Raw genomic sequence first — 15,497 nt, forward strand, 5'->3', positions numbered from 1 at the left:
CAGATTGTTAGATCTCTTAATTTCCAATGAAATACGAACTCCGATGGTAGTTTTAACTTTTTTATCTCGGCAGAGAGCAACAAACTGCTTGGCTTCAAGCCAGGTCGTTCTTACTGAGACACATAGTCCAAATGGCTATACTTTATACCTGGATCAATTTACAGAAAAGAACTCGCCTTCTTTGACCTTATTGGCTCAATTGAAAGTCTTTTAACGTTTTATTGGCTCGCTACCCAAGGTCCGAAAATGTCAAGTTGATTGATGAGTTAATGCAACATGCTGAGCAGCACGTAGTCGCTTTGACTTGGGGGTCTGTGAATTTTCAAAGCCTGTCTAAATGAGCCTGTTTGAATACTCTTATCAATCCCCCCTTTGATTCTTTCACAAACTGAATCATAAAACTTCAGGTATCACTGGTTAAACATTCTACAAAATAATTTCATACATGTTAATAGAGTTTCCTTCCAAAATTTGTTGGTGTTTCGCCACATGTCCAGACTAGTAGCTTCCACACAAATTTACACCAACCCGAGTTCCATCGTGGCCACAATGGAAGTCTGGTTTTAATAGGTTAATTAACCTTTTTCCAATTTAATCCAAATCAATATCAATTCAACCAGTAAACCACCTTTCCTTAAGCATAATATACCCCTGTGCCACGTACAGACGGTCTGCTGGGACCTGCAAGGTGTCTCACCTGCGGGACAGCAGCTACAGCCGCCTGGTCGCAACAACATTTAACCAACATAAACAAACAATATAAAAGTAAAAGATATTTACATATAATACCTTTGCTACCCTACTATTTCCCTTTGGTGCAGAGGGTCGGCTAGTAAGAAGTAGGCCTATGCCTAGAATACCTACAATCAATACTACAGTAAATTTATACATTTTCGCAAAATGTAATGGTCCTTATTAGATTTCAGCTTCAGTTACGGGTGCTCGTTTAACGTGTGAAGCGTGGATCCAGGCTTTCTTTCCTTGGACTTTAACAGCTGCCTGGGTGGTCAATAACAGTTGATAAGGTCCCTCCCACTTGGCAACCAAAGGTTCTTTATGCAACTTTTTCACATAGACCCAGACTCCCGGGATGATGTCGTGTCCTCCTTCGGGTGGATTACTCCAAGCTGCCGATACCTGTCGGGAAACAGAACTAATAGCATTGGTTAAGTTCTGACAGTATGATAACAAAGTGTCACTCATTAAGTGAACATCAGCTTTCTGTAAATCGATAGTTCCTGGCAGCGACATGGGTCTTCCTGTTATAATTTCAAATGGGCTTAGACCTGTAGTTCTGTTCGGGGTTGCCCTAATGCTACATAGCACTATTGGTAGTGCCTGGGGCCATGGTGTTCCTTCTTGGTGATATTTGGCAAGCCGTTGTTTCAGAGTTCGATTCATTCGTTCTACTTGTCCTGATGATTGTGGATGATAAGGACAGTGTAAATCCCACGTAATGTTCAGTAACCTGCAGACTTCTTGGCAGACAGCACCTGTGAAGTATGTTCCCTGATCTGAGTCAATACGACTCGGGACTCCTCATCGGGGAATGTAATCCTTACACAAGACCTTTGCAGTGTGATTGGCTGTGGCTCTTTTAGTTGGGACAGCTTCAACCCATCTAGAGAATCTGTCGACCATGACAAGAATGTTAGTGTATCCTTGGCATGAAGGAAGAGATATATAATCAACCTGCAGATGCTGGAATGGTCCGACAGGGGCAGTGGGCCTCAGTTGGGGCATTACCGTGATGGGTCCAGAATTATTTTTCTGGCAGACCACAAAGCAGTCTGTTACCAGCTGGGCATGTTTTTTAAATCCACGACTCCACCAGCTTTTCTGGAACTGTGCCGTCATCTGTTGTGAGGCCAAATGTCCCCACGAGTGGATCTGTTGGGCTAAAAAAGGCATAAGCGCTTGTGGCGCGACTGGCTTGTCGGTAACTCTTTGTCTCCAGACACCATCTTCGCATAGCTTAATTCCTGCCTCAATCCATGTCCATTTTTCCTCTCTGGAGCACTCGCCTTGCATTGTTTGAAGGTCTCGTGTCAGAGTCCTGAGTGCTTGCAATCTGCACATCTGTGATGGTTCTTCTGGAGGAACGCCCTGTGAGGCGGCATCTTTAGCTGCCTGGTCGGCTAGGGCATTTCCCTGTGCTTCTGTGGTATTTTCCTTGGTATGGGCCTTACACTTCAGGATGGACACTTCCTGAGGTAATTGTATGGCCTCCAGTAAGTCTCGGACTTTTTTTCCATTTTGGATAGGTGTACCAGCAGCAGCGAGGAATCCTCTTTTCCGCCATAACATACCAAAGTCGTGAGCGACTCCAAAAGCATAATGCGAATCTGTGTAGACATTAGCTATCCTGCTATTCGACATGCTTCTGACAGGGCCCGTAACTCTGCCTGTTGTGCTGACGTTCCTGAGGGTAAACGTCCTTTTGCCACTACCTCATATAAGGTTGTAACTGCCCATCCTGCTTTTCTGGTACCATTGTCAACAAAGGAGGAACCATCTGTAAACAGGATGAGGTCTGGGTTGTGCAGAGGCTCCTCTGCTGCTAAGGCTGCTTCTTCTGTTTCTTTTAAAATCTCCACGCGGTCATGCTCTTCACATTCTCCCCCCTCTTGCTCCCTCGATTCTGACATCGGGAGCATAGTTGCGGGATTAGCCAGGCTGGCCCGGACGATATGGAGATTAGGAGCTTCCAAAACTGCTGTCCAGCGGGTCCATCTTGCTGCTGTCACCTGAGACATTCTATTCATAGACAGCAAAGCGTGTACGGTGTGGGGACACTTGACAATCAGCTTTTGGTCGAGGACTAGACCTGCAGTAATCATTACCGCTCGACATGTAGCTTCCATGGCCCTTAGGCAACTTCCCCATCTGAGGGCTACCGCATCCAGTTTTGCCAAATAATAGCCAATGGGTCTTTGCCGATCCCCATGTTCTTGTGTCAGTATAGCTGTCATATATCCTTCTTTCTCATGGACAAACAGGGTAAATAGCTTACCACTGTCGGGGATTCCCAGAGCCAGTGCTGAATACAAAGCCTTTTTCAAACTCGGGAAGGCCTCTTGCTGTTCTTTAGTGAGGGTGATGGCATCTTTAGAGGCACGTTTCCCCTTTAAAATATCATTCAGTGGCTGAGCAAGCTGTGTGAAGGAGTCAATCCAATTTCTGTTAAAGTTACACAATCCCAAAAAAGACCTTAGTTCCTGAATAGTGGTGTTTTTTTTAGCAGCCCGAATGGCTGCAGTTCTATCCTGGGTAAGTTCTCTCTTTCCTTGTGAAATCTTTTGTCCCAGGTATACAACCTCTTCTTGGGATATTTGTGCTTTGTCGATGCTGGCTTTATGTCCTTTCAGCCGAAGGTGATCCAGCAAAGCTCGTAAATCTTGTTCATGCTGTTCTTCCGTGTTTGAAGCTAGCAGGATATCGTCTACATATTGTTGGGGTAAGCATGTTAATTCCGCCCCTGTGTCTAAAAGACAGTCCACATCCTTATCGCCCACCCTCACAATTATATATAGCCCATCTCCCCTTTGTTGTATTAGTGTGAGGAGGGGGGCCAGGGTGGGCTCTAATCGTTTTTTGCTATCCCAAGTAACTCCTTCTGTTGTTGTATTGTCAGTCGCTTAAATGCTTCGATGAGGTCGTTATCTTGTGACAAGCCTGGCTTGTTGGCTGAATTGTATCCCTGGCTGCGTCCTCTTCCCCAGCCGCGACCTTTCTGTTTTGCCCTGCATGTCTTGGCCCAGTGACCTTCTTTCCCACAATAATGACATTTTCCAGGTAATTTTCCCAATGACTGTTTATCGGAATCCTGGGATTTCCATCCCATATCCTGTACAGCTCGGTCTTTAGCTCCCATATCCCGATCTAATTGGTTACATCGATCCACCAATGCTGCAAAGGTAGTTCCTCTATCTTCCCAGTCCGGTAACACTACCTTAAGCATTTTGGACAGTTCTGGCTTTAGACCTGCCACGAAAGCTGCTTTCAGGGGTCCAAACGCTTATTCATCCATTTCCTCATCCGTATTATTCATACCCGAATGTTCTAGCCACGTGCATCTAAACCGCTCGTCATACTCCAGGACCTCCTCTGTTCCTTTCTGTTGGCAGGCTGCAATTTTTCCCCAGTCTGTCTTAGCTGGACTGAAGGCTTGCAGCCAGTGTTTAATAGCCTCCCATCCTGCTAATTCTTGCTCATTCTGCCCCAAAGCTTCATCTATCTTGTTGTGCAATTTTCTTCCCTGTGTTTTTGGCACCATTATGGTCAAAATTTGCACTCCGTCCCAGGGATGAAGTTGATATATATTTCTTAAGCGGTCCAATTGGTCCCACGTTTTTACTCCCCCTTTCTTTGGATTGGGCAATTCTTTGGACCATTTATCAATTTTCTCTGGGTCTGCCGGATCATGCACTAAGTATTCTTCGTACACCCTTCTCTTTGTTTTTTTGGTTCCGCCCTCATCCGCAGTCTCTTCTGATTTGACGACAACTCGTCTTTTTTTTAAACGGGGCAAAGCGCACCCCTAATTCTTCATCATCCTCCGACACTGTATTGTCGGAGGATTCAGAAACCGTATCTATTCCTCGGTCGTGTCTTCGGGTTTGCGCTTTTAATTTATCCAAACATGGGTACCCTGGGAATTGATCAATACATTTTCCTTTTCCTATTACTGTCTCTTGACCTAATGATTTTTTCCATTCTTTAATTTCACCTTTAAGATCTTTAACTTCCTCTTCCAGCTTTTCAAGTTCAAGCTTTTTCTGTCGCAGCTGTGCACAAACTGCTTGCAATTGATCCTTTGTACTGGTCAGTTCTCGATCATGTTGGGAACGCATTATAATTTCATTCCGGTTTCGGATCTGTCCCATAACCGCTAGGGACCATCTAGTTCACTCTTTATTTTTCATAAGGGTCGTTTTTCCCCAGACCCTTTTAATCTCGTCCAAGGACTATTGTCCTTTGGAGGTTCCGTACTTTTGTTCGATCTTAATACAGGTTTTAGATAAGTTGAATTGTTGCTCTATGTCTTCTTTCAACTGTTCGAGAATTAAATCTAAAGAAACTTGAGGTGGTGCCTGCCCACCTTTAACAGTTGTAGGCAATTCTTTGTTGTTATCTCCTGCTGCCATTATATTGAGTTCTTTACTGGGGTCTCGAGTCGTAAGCTTTCTAGCTGATCAGTAGGTCGGTGATTAATTAACTAACACACCGCCGAAGTTTAGACGTCTATGGGACCTCGAGCCGGAGGCTTTCGGAATCGCGTAGGAGAGGCGAATTTAGACTTTTGACCGAGGACTTTTTTTTAAAAAAGAGGAGTCCTTACCTCAAGATATAGGTCCAATGTCCAAAATTCAGTTTCTTTCCTCAGCGAGGAAATGGTCAAAATGGCTGTACTTTATACCTGGATCAATTTACAGAAAAGAACTCGCCTTCTTTGATCTTATTGGCTCAATTGAAAGTCTTTTAACGTTTTATTGGCTCGCTACCCAAGGTCCGAAAATATCAAGTGGATTGATGAGTTAATGCAACATGCTGAGCAGCACGTAGTCGCTTTGACTTGGGGGTCTGTGAATTTTCAAAGCCTGTCTCAATGAGCCTGTTTGAATACTCTATCACAGATGCATTCGTTATAACCTACCAAAATTCTCTGGACTCTGGGGAGGTACCATCAGATTGGAAAGCAGCTAATGTAACACTTCTGTTTAAAAAAGGGGCAGACCAAAGGCAGGTAACTATAGGCCGGTTAGTTTAACATCTGTAGTGGAGAAAATGCTTGAAGCTATCATTAAGGAAGAAATAGTGGGACATCTAGATAAGAATAGTGCAATCAAGCAGACGCAACATGGATTCATGAAGGGGAAATCATGTTTAACTAATTTACTGGAATACTTTGAGGATATAACGAGCATGGTGGAGAGAGGTGTACCAATGGATGTGGTGTATTTAGATTTCCAAAAGGCATTCGATAAGGTGCCACACAAAAGGTTACTGCAGAAGATAAAGGTACGCGGAGTCAGAGGAAATGTATTAGCGTGGATTGAGAATTGGCTGGCTAACAGAAAGCAAAGAGTCGGAATAAATGGGTCCTTTTCGGGTTGGAAATCAGTGGTTAGTGGTGTGTCACAGGGATTCATGCTGGGACCACAACTGTTTACAATATACATAGATGACCTGGAAGAGGGGACAGAGTGTAGTGTAACAAAATTTGCAGATGACACAAAGATTAGTGGGAAAGCGGGTTGTGTAGAGGACACAGAGAGGCTGCAAAGAGATTTAGATAGGTTAAGCGAATGGGCTAAGGTTTGGCAGATGGAATACAATGTCAGAAAATGTGAGGTCATCCACCTTGGGGGGGAAAAAAAACAGTAAAAGGGAATATTATTTGAATGGGGAGAAATTACAACATGCTGCGGTGCAGAGGGACCTGGGGGTCCTTGTGCATGAAACTCTTTTAGAGTCTACCTGCGAAAACATAAACATTAAACTGTGCCACCCGACCTGGGTGACACTCCAGACATTTACAAGGCCCATTTTTTTTTTCCCCCCTTTTTTGTGTTTTTTTTTTTTTTGTTTTTTCTTTTTTTTTTGTTTTTTTTTGGGCACTAAAATCACAATTTTTCCCCAGTGCCCCCTATAAAAGGGAAGGGGACACTAAAAGCACCGGCAATTAAAACAAATTAACTTTAAAACGTAATCCTTGTGCATGAATCCCAAAAGGTTAGTTTGCAGGTGCAGCGGGTAATCAGGAAGGCGAATGGAATGTTGGCCTTCATTGCGAGAGGGATGGAGTACAAAAGCAGGGAGGTCCTGCTGCAACTTCACAGGGTATTGGTGAGGCCGCACCTGGAGTACTGCATGCAGTTTTGGCCACCTTACTTAAGGAAGGATATACTAGCTTTGGAGGGGGTACAGAGACGATTCACTAGGCTGCTTCCAGAGATGAGGGGATTACCTTATGATAGATTGAGTAGACTGGGTCTTTACTCGTTGGAGTTCAGAAGGATGAGGGCTGATCTTATAGAAACATTTAAAATAATGAAAGGGATAGACAAGATAGAGGCAGAGAGGTTGTTTCCACTGGTCAGGGAGACTAGAACTAGGGGGCACAGCCTCAAAATACCGGGGAGCCAATTTAAAACCGAGTTGAGAAGGAATTTCTTCTCCCAGAGGGTTGTGAATCTGGAATTCTCTGCCCAAGGAAGCAGTTGAGGCTAGCTCATTGAATGTATTCAAATCACTGATAGATTTTTAACCAATAAAGGAATTAAGGGTTATGGGGAGCGGGCGGGTAAGTGGAGCTGAGTCCACGGCCAGATCAGCCATGATCTTGTTGAATGGCAGAGCAGGCTCGAGGGGCTAGATGGCCTACTCCTGTTCCTAATTCTTATGTTCTTATGTTCATTATAGTACAGTCAGTACCAAATATAGGCGTTGTATGTTGACAGTGAGATTATGCAAACATTGCTATTTATCAAAACATTTTCCATACATAAGAATATTTTTTGGTTCAGTTTTATCTCTGTAATTTGTATCCTTTTTTCATTGTCCACAATTTATGATGCCTAACAACAAAAAGGGCAGGCGCACAAGTTTCTCAAAACCCTTCATCAACAACCAACATTCAGTATGCAATTGTACACAATTTTCAGGAAGACAAAAGTGCAAAATCCTGAGACAGTTCTCTAATGTTAAAGTTTAATGCACACATGGTACTGGTGATTAGTCATCAGATATTTGGAATAATCTGCATTTCTTCACCTAACTGACCTCTTTCTCTCTTTCCCCCCCCCCCCAGAATTTTTTTTTAGAAGTTATCTTTGATAGGAGAAATTCTTCCTTCCCCGCCACCATTTTCCCAGCGAGGAAGCAACCAGGTGAACACCTGTTGTTTTGGACACTAGCCTGGGCTAAGCTTTTCAGCTGTATTGAGTGCTAGTATCAGCATCTTGTCATGGAAAGGATGCTGGTCCTTGCCCATAGTAGGCCAAGTATGGATGTGATGCATATGTCACAGGGTAAGATCTTTGCTCGCTATGAGACTTGGCATGGTAGGGGGAGGCGACGAGTGACATTGGCATAAAAAAATTGAGGCACCAGAACTGAGTTTTTTTGAAGTAAATGACTACTGTATAATTTACCAAGTTAATGCTACAGGTTTTACTCTCTTTAAATCCATACTTGATTCAATTTAGGATTTGTGGCGTAGAATTTCTGCAGAAGTTTCATGATCACCAGCCATAACTTTGGTGGAAGATCAGTGGAAATCTGGGAGAAATGGCCGTTTGCACCATTTCTCACGGATTTCCATTGCAGTTGCGTTGGATGATCAGGAGATCTCCCACAGCAATTACTAGTGTCTAATTTGTAAATGGAATAGAACGTTCTACAATTTCAGCAATATGTTAGCCTAGTTCACTGGAGCTTTGCCGGGGATTGGGGGGCACATCAAGAAATTCCAAGTTTCTGTCGACGCATTCCAGCAACTAAATTAGAGCACTACCGGTAGAGGACAGAGTGCTGACCTGCTGCTCAACATGTTGGCTGCAAGATATATATCACCCTGACAATTTTACATATTGCTGTGTTGGCCCTTCTTTCCTCTTTTTTTTAAAAACTTTTATTTTTACAGCATCTTAGCTGATTCAGAAACATCCCATTGTACGTCATGCACAATGGTTCTTTAGAAATGCAGTCACGTGTTAACAATATTGCAGTCATTTTTGTGGGACTAAAACAGCAAGGAATGACCCATTGATATTTTTTGGGGTGGTATTGGTTAAGGGAAGAATTGTCAGCTAAAGCAACAGGAGAATATCCTGCTCTTTAAATAGTGAGATCGGACCTCTAATATTGCAGCACTCCTTCAGTATTGCAAGAATTATCAAAATAGATTTGTGTCCTGTAGTGGGGCTTGAATCCACAACCTTCTGATTCAAGAATGCTATTAAATGAGCCAAGCTGACCCTGTGATTAAAACAATTTTTTTCCTACAATAAAGATCATGTCCTTGATTTTCAAATTCAGAATTCACAATAAAAAAGCAATGCAACATGTTTATTTGTGGAAGGGGAATTTGGCAAATGTTGGGTTTTCCCGGCACACCTGATTATAATGAGTCACCATTTCTTATCCCTGCATTATAGCCTCAACAGGTCTTAAATACAATAGCCACCAATTAGAAGTATGCCATTTCTCGATTTGTAGTTGAAAAGAGCAGGAGAGAAGACCAGGTAAATGAAGCAGTAATGATAAAGTGACACCAAATTTAAGAAGGCATGGTGTGTGCTACTGTTTCCATGTCCTGGGAAGAATGAGTTGAACTAATGACGTGATGAGTCTGGCTATATCAGTACAGTGAAAATACAAGCGGAAAAGTGAGTATGATGGTGCATTTTAGGATGAAAATGGGAAGACAGTTGTGAACCAGATTCAAAAGTATTATGCCTAAAATGTACATGTGCAGTCAGAATTCGAACTTTGTTTCTGCCTCTTAATGTTTTATGTACAAGATTTTTTTTAAACGCTGAAAAGCGAAATTGATGAGTGAATATATTGAAAGATTGTATTTGATCCTAACCTCCACAAAATCTCAGTACTTCCTGATACAATTGATCCATAAAATCTGATGATTGATAGCATCATAGGCAGTCCCTCGGAATCGAGGAAGACTTGCTTCCACTCCTAAAATGAGTTCTTTGGTGGCTGAACAGTCCAATATGATAGCCACAGACCCTGTCACAGGTGGGACAGATATTCGTGAGAGGAAGGGTGGGGTGGGGGGGGCACTGATTTACCACAGGCTCCTTCCGCTGCCTGCGACTGACCTCTTCACGCTCGCAGCGTTGAGATTTGAAGAGCTCAGTGCCCTCCCGGATGCACTTTCTCCACCTAGGGCGGTCTTCGACCAGGGTCTCCCAGGTGTCAGTGGTGATGTCGCACTTCACCAGGGAGGCTTTGAGGGTGTCTTTGTAACGTTTCCGCTGCCCACCTTTGGCTCGTTTGCCATGAAGGAGTTCCACTGGAGCAATTGCTTAGGGAGTCTCTTGTCTGGCATGTGAACTAAGTGGCCTGCCCAACGAAGCTGATCGAGTGTGGTTAGTGCTTCAATGCTGGGGATGTTAGCCTGGGCGAGGACACTGATGTTGGTGCATCTGTGTTCCCAGGGGATTTGCAGGATCTTGCAGAGACATCGTTGGTGCTATATCTCCAGCGACTTGATGACTGATAGGTAGTTACCTCACAACACATGTTCTTAGAATACAGCCAAAAACCAAAGCGTATTAAGTATGCTACAACTAAAGTCCCCTTGTAAAATGGTTCATTTGTTTTTCAATAGTTCTCTTCCTTTTTTCTGAACCCATGCAGTCCCCCCAAGTTTTGAAAAATATATTTTAAGACTTTAGTTATTAACAGCATTTTTGTCTTATTCTTCTGAAGCACACTGGGCTCTAGCTACCAACCTGTTAGAATAATCTCCTCATAGCCTGTTTTTTTAAAAATAAACCACATGTTGCATACTGAGAATTTTAAGAATTCTTGACTATTGTTACTTGCTGCATTTTCACTAAACTTATTGGGAGAGATAATGGAAGAATCCTTTTTAAGTTGCGACCATGTTTGAATACACTTTGCATTTGAATGCCAAACGTTTCTTCCATATGGTGAATTAAAAGATAGGGGAATCTTCACCTGAGGAAAATATTTTGTGTTTTTCCATAGGAGGTAGGGGAATACCACATTTCTCAAAGCCCTGCCCACTGCCATTTTTCTTGGAATTGGTGAAGTTTTTTCACTGTAAATAAAATTAAGTAACGTCTTGGCCTTCCTTCAATTTTCTGCCATATTTAGATGAAAGCTAACTATAAGAGTGTAGTGAATGATAATTGAAAAGGTGGGAAGAACAAAACCAAGATATCAAGTGTTGTTCCTTGAATTCTATTCAATTCTCTTTGGGGGAAAATACCATCTGCTTATTTTTTATGAATGCGCATCCATATTTTAATTTTTTTGTGCAGTTTGTTCTTGGCTCATAGTATGTTAATGGAATATTATATGAAAGAGTAGTAGAAGCTGCAGTATACTGATTTGAGGAGCAACATCTTGCTGAGATGCACCATAAGCTTTGTGGTAAATTGTATGGAATGTAATAACTGGGAGAACTGAATAGCAGTCCTATGAACTTAAGTAAGCATTTCACTCATACAATGATGGGATCAAATCTGTATAGAAAATCTTGCATCTAGTGTGTGCCCACCACAGTTCAGAGTATAACTATTTTCTCATTTTTCTAATGGTAATCAATTTACTGCTAGTTTTTTGACTTTGGGATTTACAAATGACTGACAATCTACAAAAAAATTGTTGCCTATAAATGACATCAGATATGCTTACTTACAGCAGAAGAATAATAGTGTTAAATTATATAATGGCCTAGAATTTGCTGCCAAAATAAAGGTGAGTTTAACAGCTCCCTGTTAATGTGTTAATCGTTCAGCAACATGCGGCGAGGAAGAGATACTCTGAATTGCAAATTGTCACAAGTTGCTGGATGATTTACACCACTCCATCATTGGCCCCACAAAAATGGCAGCTACCCCTCAACCTCGATATGGGTTTCATGAAATTGCTGCATTTGCGCATTAATTCCCAATTAAACTCACCCCAGAAAGTTATATTTCCATTTGTCATACCTCTTGTTTCTTAATATTTAAATCTAGTTGGTTAAGGTGATAATCTGTTGGTTCCATCGTTCACCAAGGACCTAGGTGCCACGTTGCCCTCAACTCACCGTTATCAGCTCACATTTCAAACAACTTACAGGACAAAATATTTTCAAGCTGAAGGGTGAGGGGAAAAGTCTAATGGGGCATGCTGCAAGATGCCCAGTTCCAGCAAAATCTGGGCCAATGCTACCTTATAAAACAGTGCATCTTCCAACTCACCTGACCCACAACTGGCCTAGCTATCTATAATCAGATGTGCTTGATCACAATGTTGCTATCCTCCCTGCAAACTACCCATGATTCCAGGCTCATCCATAAGAATACCTCTCAGCTTTTATCTATGACATTACACACCACTTCCCCAACCCCTCTACCATCACCTCAAACACCACTTGCAAAAACCTCAGATATTTTTGTCACTAAGATCAAGACTAGATGTGCAGCCACCCCTGCTGGATTCCCTCCTTGTCTCAGCCCCTCCCCAATTCCGCACCCCCTCTAGCCCTGAATTCCTGTCTCTGCAGCTTCTCCCTTCCCATCTTTTTCCATGCTCATCTTGTAGGAGGCCCACCTCCTTCTCCCTTGATCTTCTGACTCAACTCCTGACAACGCAACTTTCCTTCCTGGCCCCATGCGAGCTGTTATTGTCGGTTCCCTCTCAGGCACCGGTTCTCTTCAAAACTGCCATTATAGCTTCCCCGTCTCAAAACACACCCTTGACCCTTATGTCCTCACCAATTACCATCCCATCTCCAAGGTTCAGCGAGGTTCAGTTGCCTCCCTTCATGCCTATCTCTCTCATAACATTTATGTATTGGTACAAAATAAAGACCATGCCTCTTTTCCTACATTGATAGATCGTCTTACTTGATTTAAACAAGTAGGATCTCTAGCGAAAACATTAACTTGGCTTCTCTCTATACAGACACTGCCTGACTTGCTGAGTATTTCTAGCATTTCTTTTATTTTGGCAGAGCTTCATATTTGATTCAGCATTCTGTTAAATTCAAAGTTTGTATCATAGTCCACTATTGTTTTGGATGGATTTAGGGCATATAAATTATTTTCAAAGTAGATGGGAGCAAGAAAACTATTAATAGCATGTTACAAAGTAGAGGAAAATGCTTATTTGTACATGTATACATTGACTCAGAATAAAGTACAGAACCTCACTTTTTCTCTGAGAAGAAACTTTTTTCATAACACCTGGAGTTTTCTAAAATTCTTAGCAAGAATCCTGACTTATCCCTTATGAGGTGCAGGTAATTTATACTTGAGCTTCACCAACTGTACTATAAATATTAAATATTTTTCCTATTTTAGTAACACTAGATGGTAGCATTGAGTTGGTTCCAGTGGGGAAAAGTAAGTTCGAGATGGAGGATTAATATGTTATTAAATATTCAAATAATCAGATTATTGAGCTTGCATTTTTTATATTAAACACTGCCTAACATATCTTTAAGCTATGGAACTGCTTAAAATATTGACTAATCCAATTTCTTTTAAAAAAAATTATCATGAAATTCACAATCTATATTAACGACTTGGATGAAGGGACCGAGTGTAATGTAGCCAAGTTTGCTGCTGATACAAAGATGGGAGGAAAAGCAATGTGTGCGGAGGACACAAAAAACCTGCATAAGGACATAGACAGGCTAAGTGAGTGGGCAAAAATTTGGCAGATGGAGTATAATGTTGGAAAGTGTGAGGTCATGCACTTTGGCAGAAAAAAAATCAAAAAGCAAGTTATTATTTAAATGGAGAGAAATTTCAAAGTGCTGCAGTACAGCGGGACCTGGGGTTCCTGGTGCATGAAACACAAAGGTTAGTGCAGGTACAGCAAGTGATCAGGAAGTCCAATTCCTTTCCAGGCCTTTATTGTAACGGGGATGGAGTATAAAAGCAGGGAAGTCTTGCTACAGTTATACAGGGTATTGGTGAGACCACACCTGGAATACTGCATGCAGTTTTCGTTTCCATATTTAAGAAAGGATATACTTGCTTTGGAGGCAGTTCAGAGAAGGTTCACTAGGTTGATTCCGGGGATGAGGGGGTTGACCTATGAGGAAAGGTTAAGTAGGTTGGGCCTCTGCTCATTGGAATTCAGAAGAATGGGAGGTGATCTTATCGAAACTTATAAGATTATGAGGGCTTGACAAGGTGGATGCAGAGAGGATGTTTCTACTGATAGGAGGGACTAGAACTAGGAGGCATAATCTTAGATTAAGGGGTCGCCCATTTAAAACAGATGAGGAGGAATTTCTTCTCTGAGGGTTGTAAATCTGTGCAATTCGCTGCCTCAGAGATCTGTGGAAGCTGGGTCATTGAATAAATTCAAGACCGAGATAGACAGTTTCTGAACCGATAAGGGGCTATGGGGAGCAGACAGGGAAGTGGACCTGAGTCCATGATCGGATCAGCCATGATCGTATTAAATGGAGCAGGCTCAAGGGGCCAAATGGCCTACTCCTGCTCCTATTTTTTATGTTCTTATGAAATTGATCGTCTCTTACAGAATGGTGTCATGGTTTACGCACATTTGTCAATAGTTCTTGACATTATTTCTTGAAAATTCACTCTAGGTGAATGCTGCAAGTTCTTCCTAATACTGAAATATATTTTTTAGATAAAGGAGGATCGACTATCTATATAAATCCCATCTGACACATCTGTACAGGAGAGATATCCAAATTAGTGGTATTTTCCAAAAATAAAAGGTCCTAAAAGTGATCTTTTCCTAAAAAGTTCCAGACGTATCCTTTCCATTGGAAACAAAATTGCAATAATTAAATGAAATTGATCTGTACATGTATAACACTATCTATTTATATACTACCATACATTTCTTTACTATTGTTTTTGAGTTATTGGAATGCTAGTGGCAAAGGTCTGAATAAAAAGTTCAAATCCAGATCCATCAATGGTTCAGTGAGTTTATCCTGTTAGTAACTGAGTCTTAAATCTAGGGGAGGTTCCAGGTTTAATCCCTAGTCTGTGATGAGTTATCTGATCTTAGCTGAGGTGGCAGTAGAAGCACTACAATTGACATCCAGGGTCTGTAGGTCTGGAAAGGTCCAAGTTTGCTACCCAGAGGCTTGAAATGTATAAATGTTTGATGAGAACAGCATTGGATTTGGCTGTAACATTCACAGTCAAGGCTAAATAATGGCCTCTTGAGTTGACATCTTTGGAACCACAGCAGAGCAAGCAATTAACCCCTTGGGCATGGGAGAACATTAGCAAGAAAATGTTTTTTTTTAAGTTGCTCTCCTCAGAAGCCCATTCAAATTTCTAAAGTGGATTTAATTGCATTCTTAGCAGTGATGCCGTGTGGATTCATGTCCTTCATTATGTACACTTCAAAATTCCCAATTTCAGCTGTATTGCCATGGGGAAAAGCTGAGCATTGGCCCTGTTCATCCTTGGGTATGTGGTACATTATCACAGCTGGCACTGGGCACAGAGTAGCCAGGAGTGATGAGGGGAAGGAACTTAAAAACACAAGTGAACACGAGGGTTGCCAACCATCAGGATTGGTCTGGTGTCTCCAGGAATTGAAGATAAATGTCACTGACACTGCTGCGAGCAACCCAGGATGAAAATCATTCGGGCATTAAAAAATTTGCTGCTTTTCAATGTTTTTTTGAACACTTCTTTATTAGTTACAAAAACATTGAAGCGAGCCGTGGTGGAGCTGTTTATCAGGCAATGAGGTTTGCCGGGCGAGAGGTCTTGTAATGAAACCTGCATCAA

This window comes from Pristiophorus japonicus, chromosome 18 (genome assembly GCF_044704955.1).
Source record: "Pristiophorus japonicus isolate sPriJap1 chromosome 18, sPriJap1.hap1, whole genome shotgun sequence".
NCBI classification, from domain to species: domain Eukaryota; kingdom Metazoa; phylum Chordata; class Chondrichthyes; family Pristiophoridae; genus Pristiophorus; species Pristiophorus japonicus.